Genomic DNA, 13,698 nt, shown 5'->3' with positions numbered 1-13,698 from the left:
ACCTTTGTGCAATCACGTGCAATCCATACTGGGTCTAACACCGTCTGAGCCTGCCTCCTGAGACATATATTTTGAATGGGCACTGTAGGTGTGTTTCCTGTCCTCCTCTCACTGCCGACTTTTATTCCCCATTGACTTACATTGGGTTTCGTGTTTCGGGACGACCCCGACTTTTCCCTATAATCGGACGATCTTGCTCGACCCGACTTTTGGAAAAGTCGGGTTTCACGAAACGAAACGCGACCCTAAAAAACCAAAAGTCGCTCAACTCTAGTGATCACTTATCTGTAGGATGTGTCATCATTTAATATTCACTTTTCTTTGACCCTTAGGATCCTCGTGAACCCAAGAAAGAGGCTGTAATGATACTTTGGTGGTACAATTCCTTTATCGTTCACCAACTGAAGCATGGCTCTACTCAGCTGGATTTCCAGAAGTGTTGTAATGCAGGAAAAAACTGTGAAGGGGACCAAGAGGTGAAACAGAGCCACAGCCCCTTTATACTCACAACTGATAAGGGTTCCAGAGTAATCATTAAGTGATAGAAAATCCTAGCAATCTCCTATCACTTACTAAAATTGGAATGCCCCTTTAACTACTTACCTGAAATGTATTCATTTATACAACCCAAAAACAGCAAAAAATCAAATATTCATGTATTTGATTGTGATCTGTAAATCACTCTCACTTCCATACTTGCCAAGATAAGAAAAAATGTCAACGCAAGATACAGTATATTCAAGATGACGCAGCTTCTGTACACTTTTTCCATATAAATAACAAATAAGCAAATTTACTTGGAATCTTTCTTTGTTCCCTGTGACAGTGAAGGGAGTTTAAAAATGTCTTATGGAATATATATTTTATTACAAATGAAGAACATCTGGTTGCCGTGTCATTCACATTGCACAAAACAAACAAGCAGCAGTTCAAACAAAAGATGCCAAGTGCACATTGTCACAGAGCTTCATTAGAGAGAGATACAATGTATCAAATTTAAAGCGATGTGAACAGGGGACCCATTCTGCTAATAAGGACTTGTAAACTCTCAACTTTCACCTTTGTGCCCTTGGGGTTCTTAGAAAAGACTTTTCAGTCTATGTATCTCATTCTTGTTTATTTGTCAGCTGAGATTTGAGAGTCACTTGTGATCTGTTTCAAAGAACATGTTGCAGGCTCGACAGCAATTACTGAAAGTCTGCGAAACATTTTGGTTTATTGTCTTGGAAGTGAAATGTTTTGCAATAATATGGATTCAGAAATAATACAGTAGGTATGAGACTCTGGAAAGAGCGTTCGCAGCAAATGTATGTTGGTGGCAGGCTGGATTTATTCACTAATGAGAATTACCAATGTATAGAGAAAGACATTTCATTTGCTTCAGCCATGTATTAAACTTGCAGCTCTATTTGTGGAGCCACATTGTCATAAAAATGATGATAGGGAACACAGAGAAGTTCTTGGTTGGAACATTTTTAAGGATTCTACATCAGCATAAGATAAACCAACACTTTTCATTCTCAATAGATGTCATAATGTGTTAAATGTTCACTACACCTTTAATTATCTTATCCCATATAAAATAAAATGTCATAAATAACTTGATTTTAATTTACTTAAAGGGAATCTTTCAGCAGGTTTTTGATATGTAATCTGAAGACAGCGTGAGGTAGGGGTTAAAACACAGTTTTCATAGATGTCTCTCTTATCAAGCTCTATGGTTTTGTTTTCTTGCAATGATTGTTTTAGTACCAGGAGCTTATCATTGCTGGACACAGCAGTGTGTGCATACTAGTCCAACATGCCCCCTTCTGCAATAAGCAGCTCACTGTCTATTGGCATTTTATATACAAAGCATGGTATGGATGGGGTTAACTTTCTCAGCTCTGCTGTATTGCCAAATCTAAAAACTCTATTTGTGTCAGAGAAGCTGCAACCAGTAAACTCATTGATACATTGTTGGATTCAAATTCTCTTTGCCTACATCATGCTGCTCTCAAATGATGTAGGAAAAAACTGCTGACAGATTGCGTTTAACCCCTTTCCAACCTTAGACATATAGTTACGTCTAAGGTTGGCTCCCACTGTTTGCTGCAGGGTCCAGCTATGAGCCCACAACTTTTCCAGCACATATCAGCTGATTTTATTAGCTGACATGTGCCCTTAACAGCTTCGGGTGGAATTGTGATCCACTTATGGCTGTTAATATGTTAAATGCTGCTGTTAATCTCTGACAGCGGCATTTAACATGCTCGCGCTGGAAGCGCCTCACTAATCCCACCCATCTGCGCCCGTGTCACATGACTGCGGTTCGCCGATCGGTTGGCAGGAGATCCCTGTGGTTGTCATTGTCAGATAGCTATGAGCACAGCCCAGTGGTTGGCATTCATAAAAAATGAGCATTTCTGCTACACAGAGCAGGGCTAAAGCTCTGCTTTGTGTAGAACAAGCAATCAGATGATCGCATCTTCTAGTCTCCATGGAGACTATTGAAGCAAGTATAAAAAAATTGCTTTAAAAAATATAAAAAATAAGAAAATATAAAAGTAGAAATCACCCCTATTCACCCCATTCAAAATAAAACAATAAAAAATACACATATTTGGCATCGCCGCTTTCAGAATCGCCCAATCTATTAAGATATAAAAAGAATTAATCTGATTGGTAAACAGCATAACGAGAAAAAAAATCTAAATGCCAGAATTAAGTTTTTTTGGTCACTGAAACATTGCATTAAGATGCAATAACAAGGGATCAATAGATTGTATCTACACCAAAATGGTATCAATAAAAACATCATCTCAGCATGCAAAAAATAAGCCCAGATCACAAAAAATGGAAATACTACGGGTCTCAGAAAATGGCAACTTTTTTTAAAGAACCTTTGGATTTTTTTACCACTTAAATAAAAAAGAACCTAGACATGTTTTTTATCTACAAACTCATAATGACATAGAAAACCATAATGGCAGGTCAATTTTAGAATTTAGTGAGCATTGTAAAAAAGCAAAATAAAAAACTATTGTGAAATTGCACTTTTTTCCTGCATTTTCCCACACTTTGAATGTTTTTCCCATTTTCCAGTGCAATATATAGTAAAACCAATGTCATACAAACGTACAACTCGAGCCCAAAGAAACAAGCCCTCATACGGCCATATTGACGGAAAAATAAAAGGGGTTAATTTCCCAAAAAGTTACTCCCCATTCGCATCTGCAATGTGAAATATGCAGAATAACTTTTGTCAGATTTTTCTCTTTTGGGGATGTTCTCTGACATGACATGTTAAAACAACAATCCAAAGTTTCAAATGGATGATCTAGCCCTTAGTGTGTGTCATACAATTTTCTTGCTTATTTCACATTATTAAAATGCAGGGCAGTAACAGTTGAAATATAAGATCAACGTACTTCAAATGCACTCAGGCGTCCATGTCATGACTAAGCATGAATACTTTTGGAAATGTATGTTTCACCTAATTTGGTCACAGGGAAATATGTCAAATATTATTCTACATTCCCCCGGGAGCAAGTTAGGCGAAACATGCATCAGGCTGTCTCACTACCACATGGTCTATATGGATATTCTGATTAATATTTTCTATTTCTGATTTGTTGCTAGCATTACTCTTTCTTTAATGCTAGATGACGTGTGTTAGTATCTGATACAGGGGGCTCATCTTACCTTATAAAGCTTTAGGTTGAATATTTGTGCTTGTAAGTTGTACCCCACTAAATTTCATTGTAAATACCCTAGTGTAGAAATATGAATATAATAAAGGACCTAACTGTTCAAGAATAGTTTGCAATGTAATTTAATCTACAAAACATACAGGATTTATCCATTTAGTAGTTTCCCGTATCTAATTTCTCCCATTGTTTCCCATTGTTGGGTAATGATTTAATTATATTTGTCAATTTTACTGTATTTCACTATTATTTCACTATTTTTATTATATATATATATATATATATATATATATATACACTTTTTTTTTATTTCTGTTGATATAACTATATGACGGCTTATTTCTTGTAGTTAAGTTGTAGTTTTGTATGACAGTGTAACACCAGGCTACCTGATATAGAAACATAGTTAGCAAGGCCAAAAAAAGACATTTGTCCATTCAGTTCAGCCTATATTCCGTCAGAACATATCCCCAGATATACGTCCTTCTCAAGAACCTAATAACTGTACAACAAATGTATTAATACTGAAGTTGTGCATTTCTTAAAACAATTTGCACATTTTACTCCAGCACTCTTAAAATTCGGCGTGCTGTTTGAAGCGCTAGTAGGTGCCCATCTGTGTTGGGAAACAAGTAATTTAATGGAACATATATGAATGACTGAGATATGCACCACATATGTTTTAGGATGAATTTGGGCTAACATAATGTTGTTGGCAATTGAGCAGTACACGACTGCTTGAAAATCATACCCTACTTAAAATAGTGACACATAGGCCATCATTTTGCTGGATTCAAAAGGGCTGTGAAGGGGGTTACAAAAATAATACTTACCTGGCTTTCATCTGTCTTTTTCAGCTAAGTCACAGTGCAACCACTAAAGATAGTGTGTGCTGGAAGTCATCAAAATGGCCCAACAAAGCCCACATTGGTATCTGAACCAAAGAAGACAGATGAGGGCCAGGTAAATATGCATTTTTTAATTGTTGTTAGCCCCTTCTCAACTTTATAATATAATTATGCAGCCTAGCTAGCGCAAGAGTTGTCACATGTGGGCAGTTCGATGGCTCACCCTGTTGCTTTGCAGTGCTGTGATCCTGGGATCTAATCCCACTAAGCACAACATCTCACCTTAGCATTCACTACTAAAATATAAAAAGGTACTGAAAGCCTTTCTTGAAAAATACAGTATTACAGATTCTGTGGTGGGGCGTTGATCCAGGGAGATAGCCTGATTGTTGAATGGGAAGTCGGGAAGGAATATTTCCCCTAATATAAAGCTGTTAGTGTCTGTCCCATGGGGGTTTTGCCTTCCTCTGGATTAAGATGTTAGGCTGTAAGTTGAACTCAATGGACTTAAAGGTACTGTCACACTTAGCGATGCACCAGCGATCCCGACCAGCGATATGACGCGGTCAGGATCGCTGGTGCATCGCTAAGTGGTCGCTAGTGAGCTGCCACACAGGCAGATCTAACTAGCGACATCGCTGGGGACGGGGGTCGCTACTTACCTGTCACACTAGGCGATCCTGAGTCCTCCCACCCGCGTCCACGCATCGCTCGTCTGCGCCACAGGAAGCCCAGCAGGAAGCTGATGACGAGAAACGGTCCAGGACGTTCTCGCGCGATCAGCGATAATCAGCGGGGGAGCCGGTCGGAGGTAGGTATCAGACATAGCGATATCGCTAGCAATATCGCTATAACGTCACAAAATCAGTAGCAAAGCATAACAATAATAACAACAGGTACCAGAAGATTCCAAAGATGATCGAGTGAAGGCCACATCAGTGAATAAACTGAAGAAGACAACCAGATTGATGAGGAGCTGCATGCCTGTACGTATAATGGCCAGGTGAGTATAATTTTTTCACCTATCTTTATTATACTCTGAGATCTAGACCGACTTCAAAGAATAAAAATGTACATTCAAATTATGAATCAAATTTCTTGTCCAGCTTTGAGCAAATCATTGACTTCAAATTTTGACACCCCGTGAAGAACTAAGAGAAACAAGTGCATGTGTCGTGTGCTCTTGGTGGGCAGATTGTGAGCACTGTATCCTTTGCGTGAGATCTTTTCTGTTTCACTTTATAATGATTCTTCTGGCTTGGTTAGTTTTATGACGCCATTGGAAATTTTGGAATATGAATCCAAATTTCAGCAGATTAACTTATCACGATCCTAAATAAAATGTAAATCCTTTTTTTTTCTAAATAATAAGCTTTAAATTTAAGCAGAGACCGTGTAACCATTTACAGCTGAAATGTTTTGGCTACAGACATCTTCATTTACACTTAGGTGTCCTTTTCCATATAAACACATTTTAATTTTACACTCTGTCCTGTATTCAATTTTAGTGAAAGAAAATGTATAAAAGAAATGATCAACCTTGATACTCCCTTTGCTTTTTTTTTTCGCAGATGCTTTATTTATATTCACGAAGCTAAAATGTGCTACAGCGTACTACAACACGCCACATAATGTCATATTAATGGTTCATTAAAAATGATCTGTGTGAAGTGGCTGCACTGCTATGACAGGATATAGCAACAGGAGTACCATAATTGTTTTATTAGTAGAGCGTGTGCTTTATGCTAGAGAAATTACCGCTCAAATATCAATTCATCAGATTATATTCCACCGACAACTGCTATTTCATTTCATAAACTTTACATAAGGTTAATGCTCTCACTGACTGCAGCTCGTAATGTATTATAGATTCAATATAACGCAAGTCAAAATGTGAGTCAAAAGCCATATGTAGAACATTGTGATACTAATAAGCAATTTTAACATTCCTAAAATCATCTATCCAGCACCAATCAGACAAAAAACGTCCATAAGTCCTCCAAGGTCTTTTTCCAGTCTGCCAGTCTACCTTTCACTCTGCTGTGCCCGTATGCCCATTACATGATGGAACAAGCATATATGAAAAGAAAAAGAAACATCAGCACTTCATACTGTATGGCAGCACCTCTTAAACTCTAGAGTAATTATTACTGATAGATGTATAGTGGGGTCGGCGCTGTCCTTACTAAACTGCACTTCCCCTGAAAATGCTGCTATATACAGTGGGGAAATAAGTATTTGATCCCTTGCTTATTTTATAAGCTTGCCCACAGACAAAGACATGAACAGTTATAATTTTAAGGGCAGGTTAATTTTAGCATTGAGAGATAGAATATCAAAACTAAAATCTAGAAATCACATTGTATAAATTATATAAATTTATTTGCATTTTGCAGTGAGAAATAATTATTTAATTCCCTACCAACCATTAGGAGTTCTGGCTCCTACAGACCAGTTAGACGCTCCTAATCAACTTGTTACCTGCATTAAAGACAGCTGTCTTACATAGTCACCTTTTTAAAAAAACTCCTGCCACAGACTCAAGTAATCAGTCATACTCTAACCTCTACAACATGGGCAAGACCAAAGAGTTTTCTAAGGATGTCAGGGACCAGATCATAGACCTGCACAAAGCTGGAATGGGCTACCAAACCATAAGTAAGATGCTGGGTGAGAAGGAGACAACTGTTGGTGCAATAGTAAGAAAATGGAAGAAATACAAAATGACTGTCAATCAACATTGATCTAGGGCACCATGCAAAATCTCACCTTGTGGGGTGTCCTTGATCATGAGGAAGGTGAGAGATCGGTCTAAAACTACATGGAGGGAACTTGTTAATGATCTCAAGGCAGCTGGAACCACAGTCACCAAGAATACCATTGGTAACATATTACGTCGTAAAGGTTTACAATCCTGCAGTGCCCGCAAGGCCCCCCTGCTCAAGAAGGCACATGTGCAGTCCCGTAAGAAGTTTGCCAATAAACACCTGGATGATTCTGTGAGTGATTGAGAGAAGGTGCTATGGTCAGATGAGACAAAATTGAGATCTTTGGCATTAACTCAACTTGCCATATTTGGAGGAAGAGAAATACTGCCTGTTACCCAAAGAACACAGTCCCCACTGTCAAGCATGGAGGTGGAAACATTATGTTTTGGGTGTTTCTCTGCTAAGGGCACAGGACTACTTCACTGCATCAATGAGAGAATGGATGGAGCCGTGTACCATAAAATCCTGAGTGACAACCTGCTTCGATCTGCCAGGACATTAAAAATGGGTCGTGGCTGGGTTTTCCAATAAGACAATGACCAAAAATATACTGCCAAGGCAACAAAGGAGTGGCTTAAAAAGAAGTACATTAAGGTCATGGAGTGGCCTAGCTGTCTCCAGACCATAATCCCATAGAAAACGTATGGAGGGAGTTGAAGCTCTGAGTTGCCAGGTGATAGCCTCAAAATCTTATCGATTTAGAGATGATCTGCAAAGAGGAGTGGACCAAAATTCCTCCTGACATGTGAGCAAACCTCATCATCAACTACAAAAAACATCTGACTGCTGTGCTTGCCAACAAAGGTTTTTCCACCAAGCATTAAATCTTGTTTGCCAAAGGAATCAAATAATTATTTCTCACTGCAAAATGCAAATAAATTTATATAATTTATACAATGTGATTTTCTGGATTTTATTTTTGATACTCCTTAAAATTATAGATTGTTCATGTCTTTGTCAGTGGGCAAACTTACAAAATCAGCAAGCGATCAAAAACTTATTTCCCTCACTGTAGCAGAGATATGCATTGGGCTTATCCCCATTGATACCATATTGCTCGACACCCTGGGTCCCATGCTTATGGACCTTGCATATGAATGGTATACCCTCTTTTTGCATTTATATGTGTAATATTTATTAGTATTAGTACATGCTTATTAGGATATAGCACCTGTGTATTAGGTACCAAGGATTGCTTTGATTAATGTGATATAGCACCTGTATATTGGGTACCAAGGGCTGCTTTGATGGACCATTATTATTTATTTCTACTATATTATGTTAGTTATGTACTTCATACTTTGGTTAATCATAGTATATTCACCTTAGTGGTTTCTGACTGGTATCTGTGAGGGTTAGCACAGAAAGAGGACTTAAAAATCCTCCAATAATAGAAAACAGCAAAAGAGCAAAAAGGTTTACCCGTCCAGGCCTCCAGACAAATGCACTATCAGGATGCAGTGGACCGATATAATTAAGATGGCAACACAGGTGCAAGAATACCGATGAAACAACCGCTCACAGCCTACCAATACATGGAGGGGGCGGCTGCCTGGTATGTTAATGCACAATAAAAAACTTGTATGCGGCGCTGTTCACACTATGGCAATGCACAGCATCCAGGCCAGCCTAGTAGTGACACCCTTCTATTAGCTCAGGCGGGCTGCCCAGCGCTATCAAAATGCATCCCATGTGAACAGACACCGCAGTTTACAAGACCTATACACATATTCAGTATCGTTTGGGGATATCTGTTTTTTATTGTTTTTATCACATATATTTTTGGCCTCCAATACAAGTTATATTATTGGACTTTAAAAGTGTACTTATCATTGGGTAATTTCTCTTTCTTTGTTCATTGTATGACAGCACCTCTTAGTGCTTATTTGTGATAGATGTATAGTGGGATCCTAGCCTTGCTAGACTGCACTCGGAGCTCAAGGCCTGTAAGCGCCTCTTTGTATTAATCCCTGCATGGCTGCCAGACCCCCTCTTCCCAATAGCTAGGTGATAGCTCTATCAACATAGGTTCTGGCTAATTTCTTTAGTTTTGTTTTAATTTTTTTGTACAGTACTTTATATAACCAAAGCCTGGTCCACCCTTTATGGACTGAGCATTTTGTCTAAATATAGCTCTCTATTTGCAGGTATTGGGCCTGGGTCTTGCTCTGCTCCCATCTACATTGAGGTTTCCTGAAATGAGGTGACCGTTTAACCCCTTCATGAACAGAGGTATTTTCGTTTTTTGCTCTTCTTCTTCCCCGGTATTTTTCATCAATATGGCCATGTGAAGGCTTGTTTTTTGAGGGACACGTTGCACTTTTGAATGACACCATTGGTTTTAACATATCATGTACTGGAACACGTGAAAAAAATTTCAAGTGCAGTGAAATGGCAAAAAAGTGAAAATTCACAGTTGTTTTTTTTTTTTTTTTTTTTACCATGTTCACTAAATGCTAAAGCTGTCTTGCCATTATGATTCTCCAGGTCATTCCAAGTTCAAAAATACCAAAGATATCTAGGTTCTTTTTTACTTACGTAGTGAAAAAAAATCCAAAGTTTGGTAAAAAAAAAAAAATAGTGCTATTTTCTGAGACCTGTAGCGTCTCCATTTTTTGTGATCTGGGGCTAAGTGAAGGCTTATTTTTTGAACGTCAAGCTGCCATTTTTAATAATACCATTTTGGTGTAGATATGATCTTTTGATAGCCCATTATTGCATTTTATTGCAATATAGTGGTGATCAAGAAAACGTAATTCTGACGTTTTGAATTTTTTTCTTGCTTAGCGATCGGATTAATTCTTTTTTTATATTGATATATTGGGCGATTCTGAAAGTGGTGATACCAAATATGTGTATATTTAATTTGTTTTTATTTTATTTTGAATGGGGTGAAAGGGGGTGAATTGAACTTTATTCATTTTCTTAATATTTTTAAAAAAAATTTTAATTTTTGCATGCCTCAATAGTCTCTATGGGAGACTAGAAGCTGCACGCTGCACTACTTTGATATCCTCACTTGCTATGAGCGCCGACCCCCAGGCGACGCTCACAGCAATCCGGCAATAACACCATAGAGGTCTGCTGGACACCCCTGGTTGTAATGCCGACCCATCGGTGACCTTTGATCATGTGATGGCGTCACCGATGGGCGGTATTTACGATGCGCTTACGGCAAGAAATGCTGTAAGAAATTGACAGTGACATTTAACTAACATAGTAACATAGTTACATAGTTAGTAAGGCCGAAAAAAGACATTAGTTCATCCGGTTCAGCCTATAAAATTCTGTCAGAATAAATCCCCAGATCTAAGTCCTTCTAAAGAACATAACTGTAAGATACAATATTGTTATGCTCCAAGAAGACATCCAGGCCTCTCTTGAACCCTTCGACTGAGTTCGCCATCACCACCTCCTCAGGCAGGGAATTCCAGATTCTTACTGCCCTAACAGTAAAGAATACTCTTCTATGTTGGTGGAAAAACCTTTTCTCCTCCAGACGCAGAGAATGCCCCCTTGTGACCGTCACCTTCCTTGGTATAAACAGATCCTCGGAGAGATATTTGTATTGTCCCCTTATATACTTATACATGGCTATTAGATCGCCCCTCAGTCGTCTTTTTTCTAGACTAAATAATCCTAATTTTGCTAATCTCTCTGGGTATTGTAGTTCCCCCATCCCCTTTATTAATTTTATTGCCCTCCTTTGTACCTGCTCTAGTTCCATTATATCCTTCCTGAGCACCGGTTCCCAAAACTGTACACAGTACTCCATGTGCAGTCTAACCAGAGATTTGTACAGAGGCAGTATAATGCTCTCATCGGTGTATCCAGACCTCTTTTAATGCACCCCATGATCCTGTTTGCCTTGGCAGCCGCTGCCTGCCTAGTTAACAGTTAACAGTTGTGGGCACATGTTGGTTGTATATAACAGCTGACATGTACCCGGAAAGGTGCGGAGTCCGGGAGAGTCCGACATCGGCGTACTATTACGCCCGATGTCGGAAAGGGGTTAATACTAAAGTCAGGACCCCCTCAATTAAGTACACCTTGTCATAGTAGGATAGTGTTTACACTTTTTTGATCAAAACATTGTCAATCTATACCCTATGGTATTTACATGTACTATTACTATTTTTTATTTAATGCAGGGTATTTGCTAATTTTGTTTTTTATCTTAGGTTTTGCCAATAGCTAGGATTGTTAGGAACACATTGTCAGTTCAGAGTAGAATAGAGGTATTCATTGGTCAGTGCCTTCTCAGAAAAAAATGAACCAATGTACGATCTTCTTTCTTTCAAGGTGATAAGTTTGGAGCACATTTTGGAGAGTTACTGCATTCTCATTGAGGTACAAACATCAATATTGGTGCAAACAAGACATTTTCAGAACATAACTTTCTCTTTCTAAGGTACAAACATGAATATTAGTACAAACACCACAATTGGAGTTTTTATCTTACAAAGAGGCGACTCATAGTTTCACCTTGAAATAAAGAAGAACCTACGATATTGAAATTCCCTTGTTTGCTTATTCTTGGAATTTACTGCGAGGGAATACTTCTATTCTTCTCTCTGCTTATTGTAGATTGCATCTCTAGGTCACATTTGTATCCTCTAAATTCACAATGAAAGATTGCTAGATATTTACAAGCAGTGATCTTAAATAATGTGGAATTGACAAAGGAAAGTATATTAAAAAAAGAGAATAACATTCTATTTAACGTACAATAGGCTTCATTTAGGAAACCACATTACCCTTTTAAAAGACCAACTAAAGAAAATATGTGTGAATGAATGTTTGTAGTTCTTAATACTTTATCTTCATAATAGACCAGTACCAGGATATATAATTGTGTATTACCTTCTATTTCTCCTCTACATGCTTCAAAAATCTGTAGTCTTGTTCTCTGTTTGTACTTGAAAACAATATATAGAAGGCATGATGAGAAATCATTCTTGTTAATGTAACTTGGTTGATCCAACTCAAACCTACTTCCCATTCAAGTCCTTTAATCTTGCTATGAATATGGTGACATAACTCTAAATGTATGATGAAATAGCTAAATATAAGATATTGCAGGGAACAAGTAGCAGAAAAGATAGGGGATAAAAGTTCTCCTAAGGTTAAAGGGAGTCTGTCATCCTAAACTAACTGTTAGGTGCCAGGATTCTCCCTCTGCACAGGATGGATCCCAAGCCTTATCGTCTCCCATTCAGTCTCAACCACAGTAGATGCTGCTCAGCAAAAATGTCGGTCTCAGCCTAGTGCTCAGACTCGGGCTGTGCGCATGGTTACCCCTACCTCTCCATGTTTAGCTATGGTAACTAACAATAGACAGCAGCGAGCAGTCATTCCTGAGACTAAGTCCAGAACTCGCTATACTGAGCATGCTCGTGAGGTGGCGACCTCTCATTGGAGGTCGGTTGTCAGCTGTTCACGTCCTGTATCAGCTCCGGATTGGCCAGCAAGCAAGGTGCTGTCTGATTGGTACAGTCTATAAAAGGATTTTTGGCGCACCGGTCGGTGCGCTAAGATCATTCAAATTTGCTGTGTGTGTTAGTGTGTCAGTTACTACCCTGTATGCACGTGTGCCACTATAGCACTACGAGTGTGTTTCTAGACAGGCAGTGTAGGGTGGGAACTCCCGCTTAAACTTAACGTCTGCACCAGGCATCTCCAGGAGTGGGCTCAAAAGTCACTGTGTAGCAGAGCAAGTTCAATAACCAGAGTAATTGGGGGTGAGTTATAGGGACCCCACTAGCGTCATCTCCACTATGCTCATGTGATGTCTAACAGTGCATAGCTTAGAGTGCTCTCAGTTGTCGTACTGCTCTGTGGAGTAACAGAGTCAGGCGCTTTGCACTCTGTTCACACTGAGTGACGTTTAACTCGGTGTGTTTTCGGAGCTTACTCGCAGCTACGCTTCGCCATTGTTTTCTAGCTGTGGTTTTTCCATCACCGCATGGTGGACCCCGGGTTGTGATTGCCCCTTCTCATAATTTATATTTGGTGCGATCCGCAAACCCTAACACTAACGCTCTAAAGTGAGGACATAACTTTGTAGGGGATATCTATAAAAATTGCATCTTTAGGTTGAGTTCAGAGAGCAGTACAAAAACTCAGGCTAGACACACCACAAATTGCAGATGTGACTGGTTATGCGTGCAGCTTTGTGTGCTCATCCACAAAGAGGGCAAGCACAGACACTGACCATTATTAACATACAATAGTTTGGTCCATAAATGAAACCAATCAAGCATGTTGCGATTTTTTAATTACACCATTAGTCTGAAAGAAAAATTATTGGGGTGCACTGGTAAACTGATTGTCATTAGGTCAGTGTGCTGTCCATTGAGGATAAGGACAGCACATTGACCAAAAATACTGGCA

This window comes from Dendrobates tinctorius, unplaced genomic scaffold (assembly GCF_039654945.1).
Source record: "Dendrobates tinctorius isolate UK_male_01 unplaced genomic scaffold, ASM3965494v1 ptg000115l, whole genome shotgun sequence".
NCBI classification, from domain to species: domain Eukaryota; kingdom Metazoa; phylum Chordata; class Amphibia; order Anura; family Dendrobatidae; genus Dendrobates; species Dendrobates tinctorius.
Note: the sequence above shows the minus strand (reverse complement) of the source record.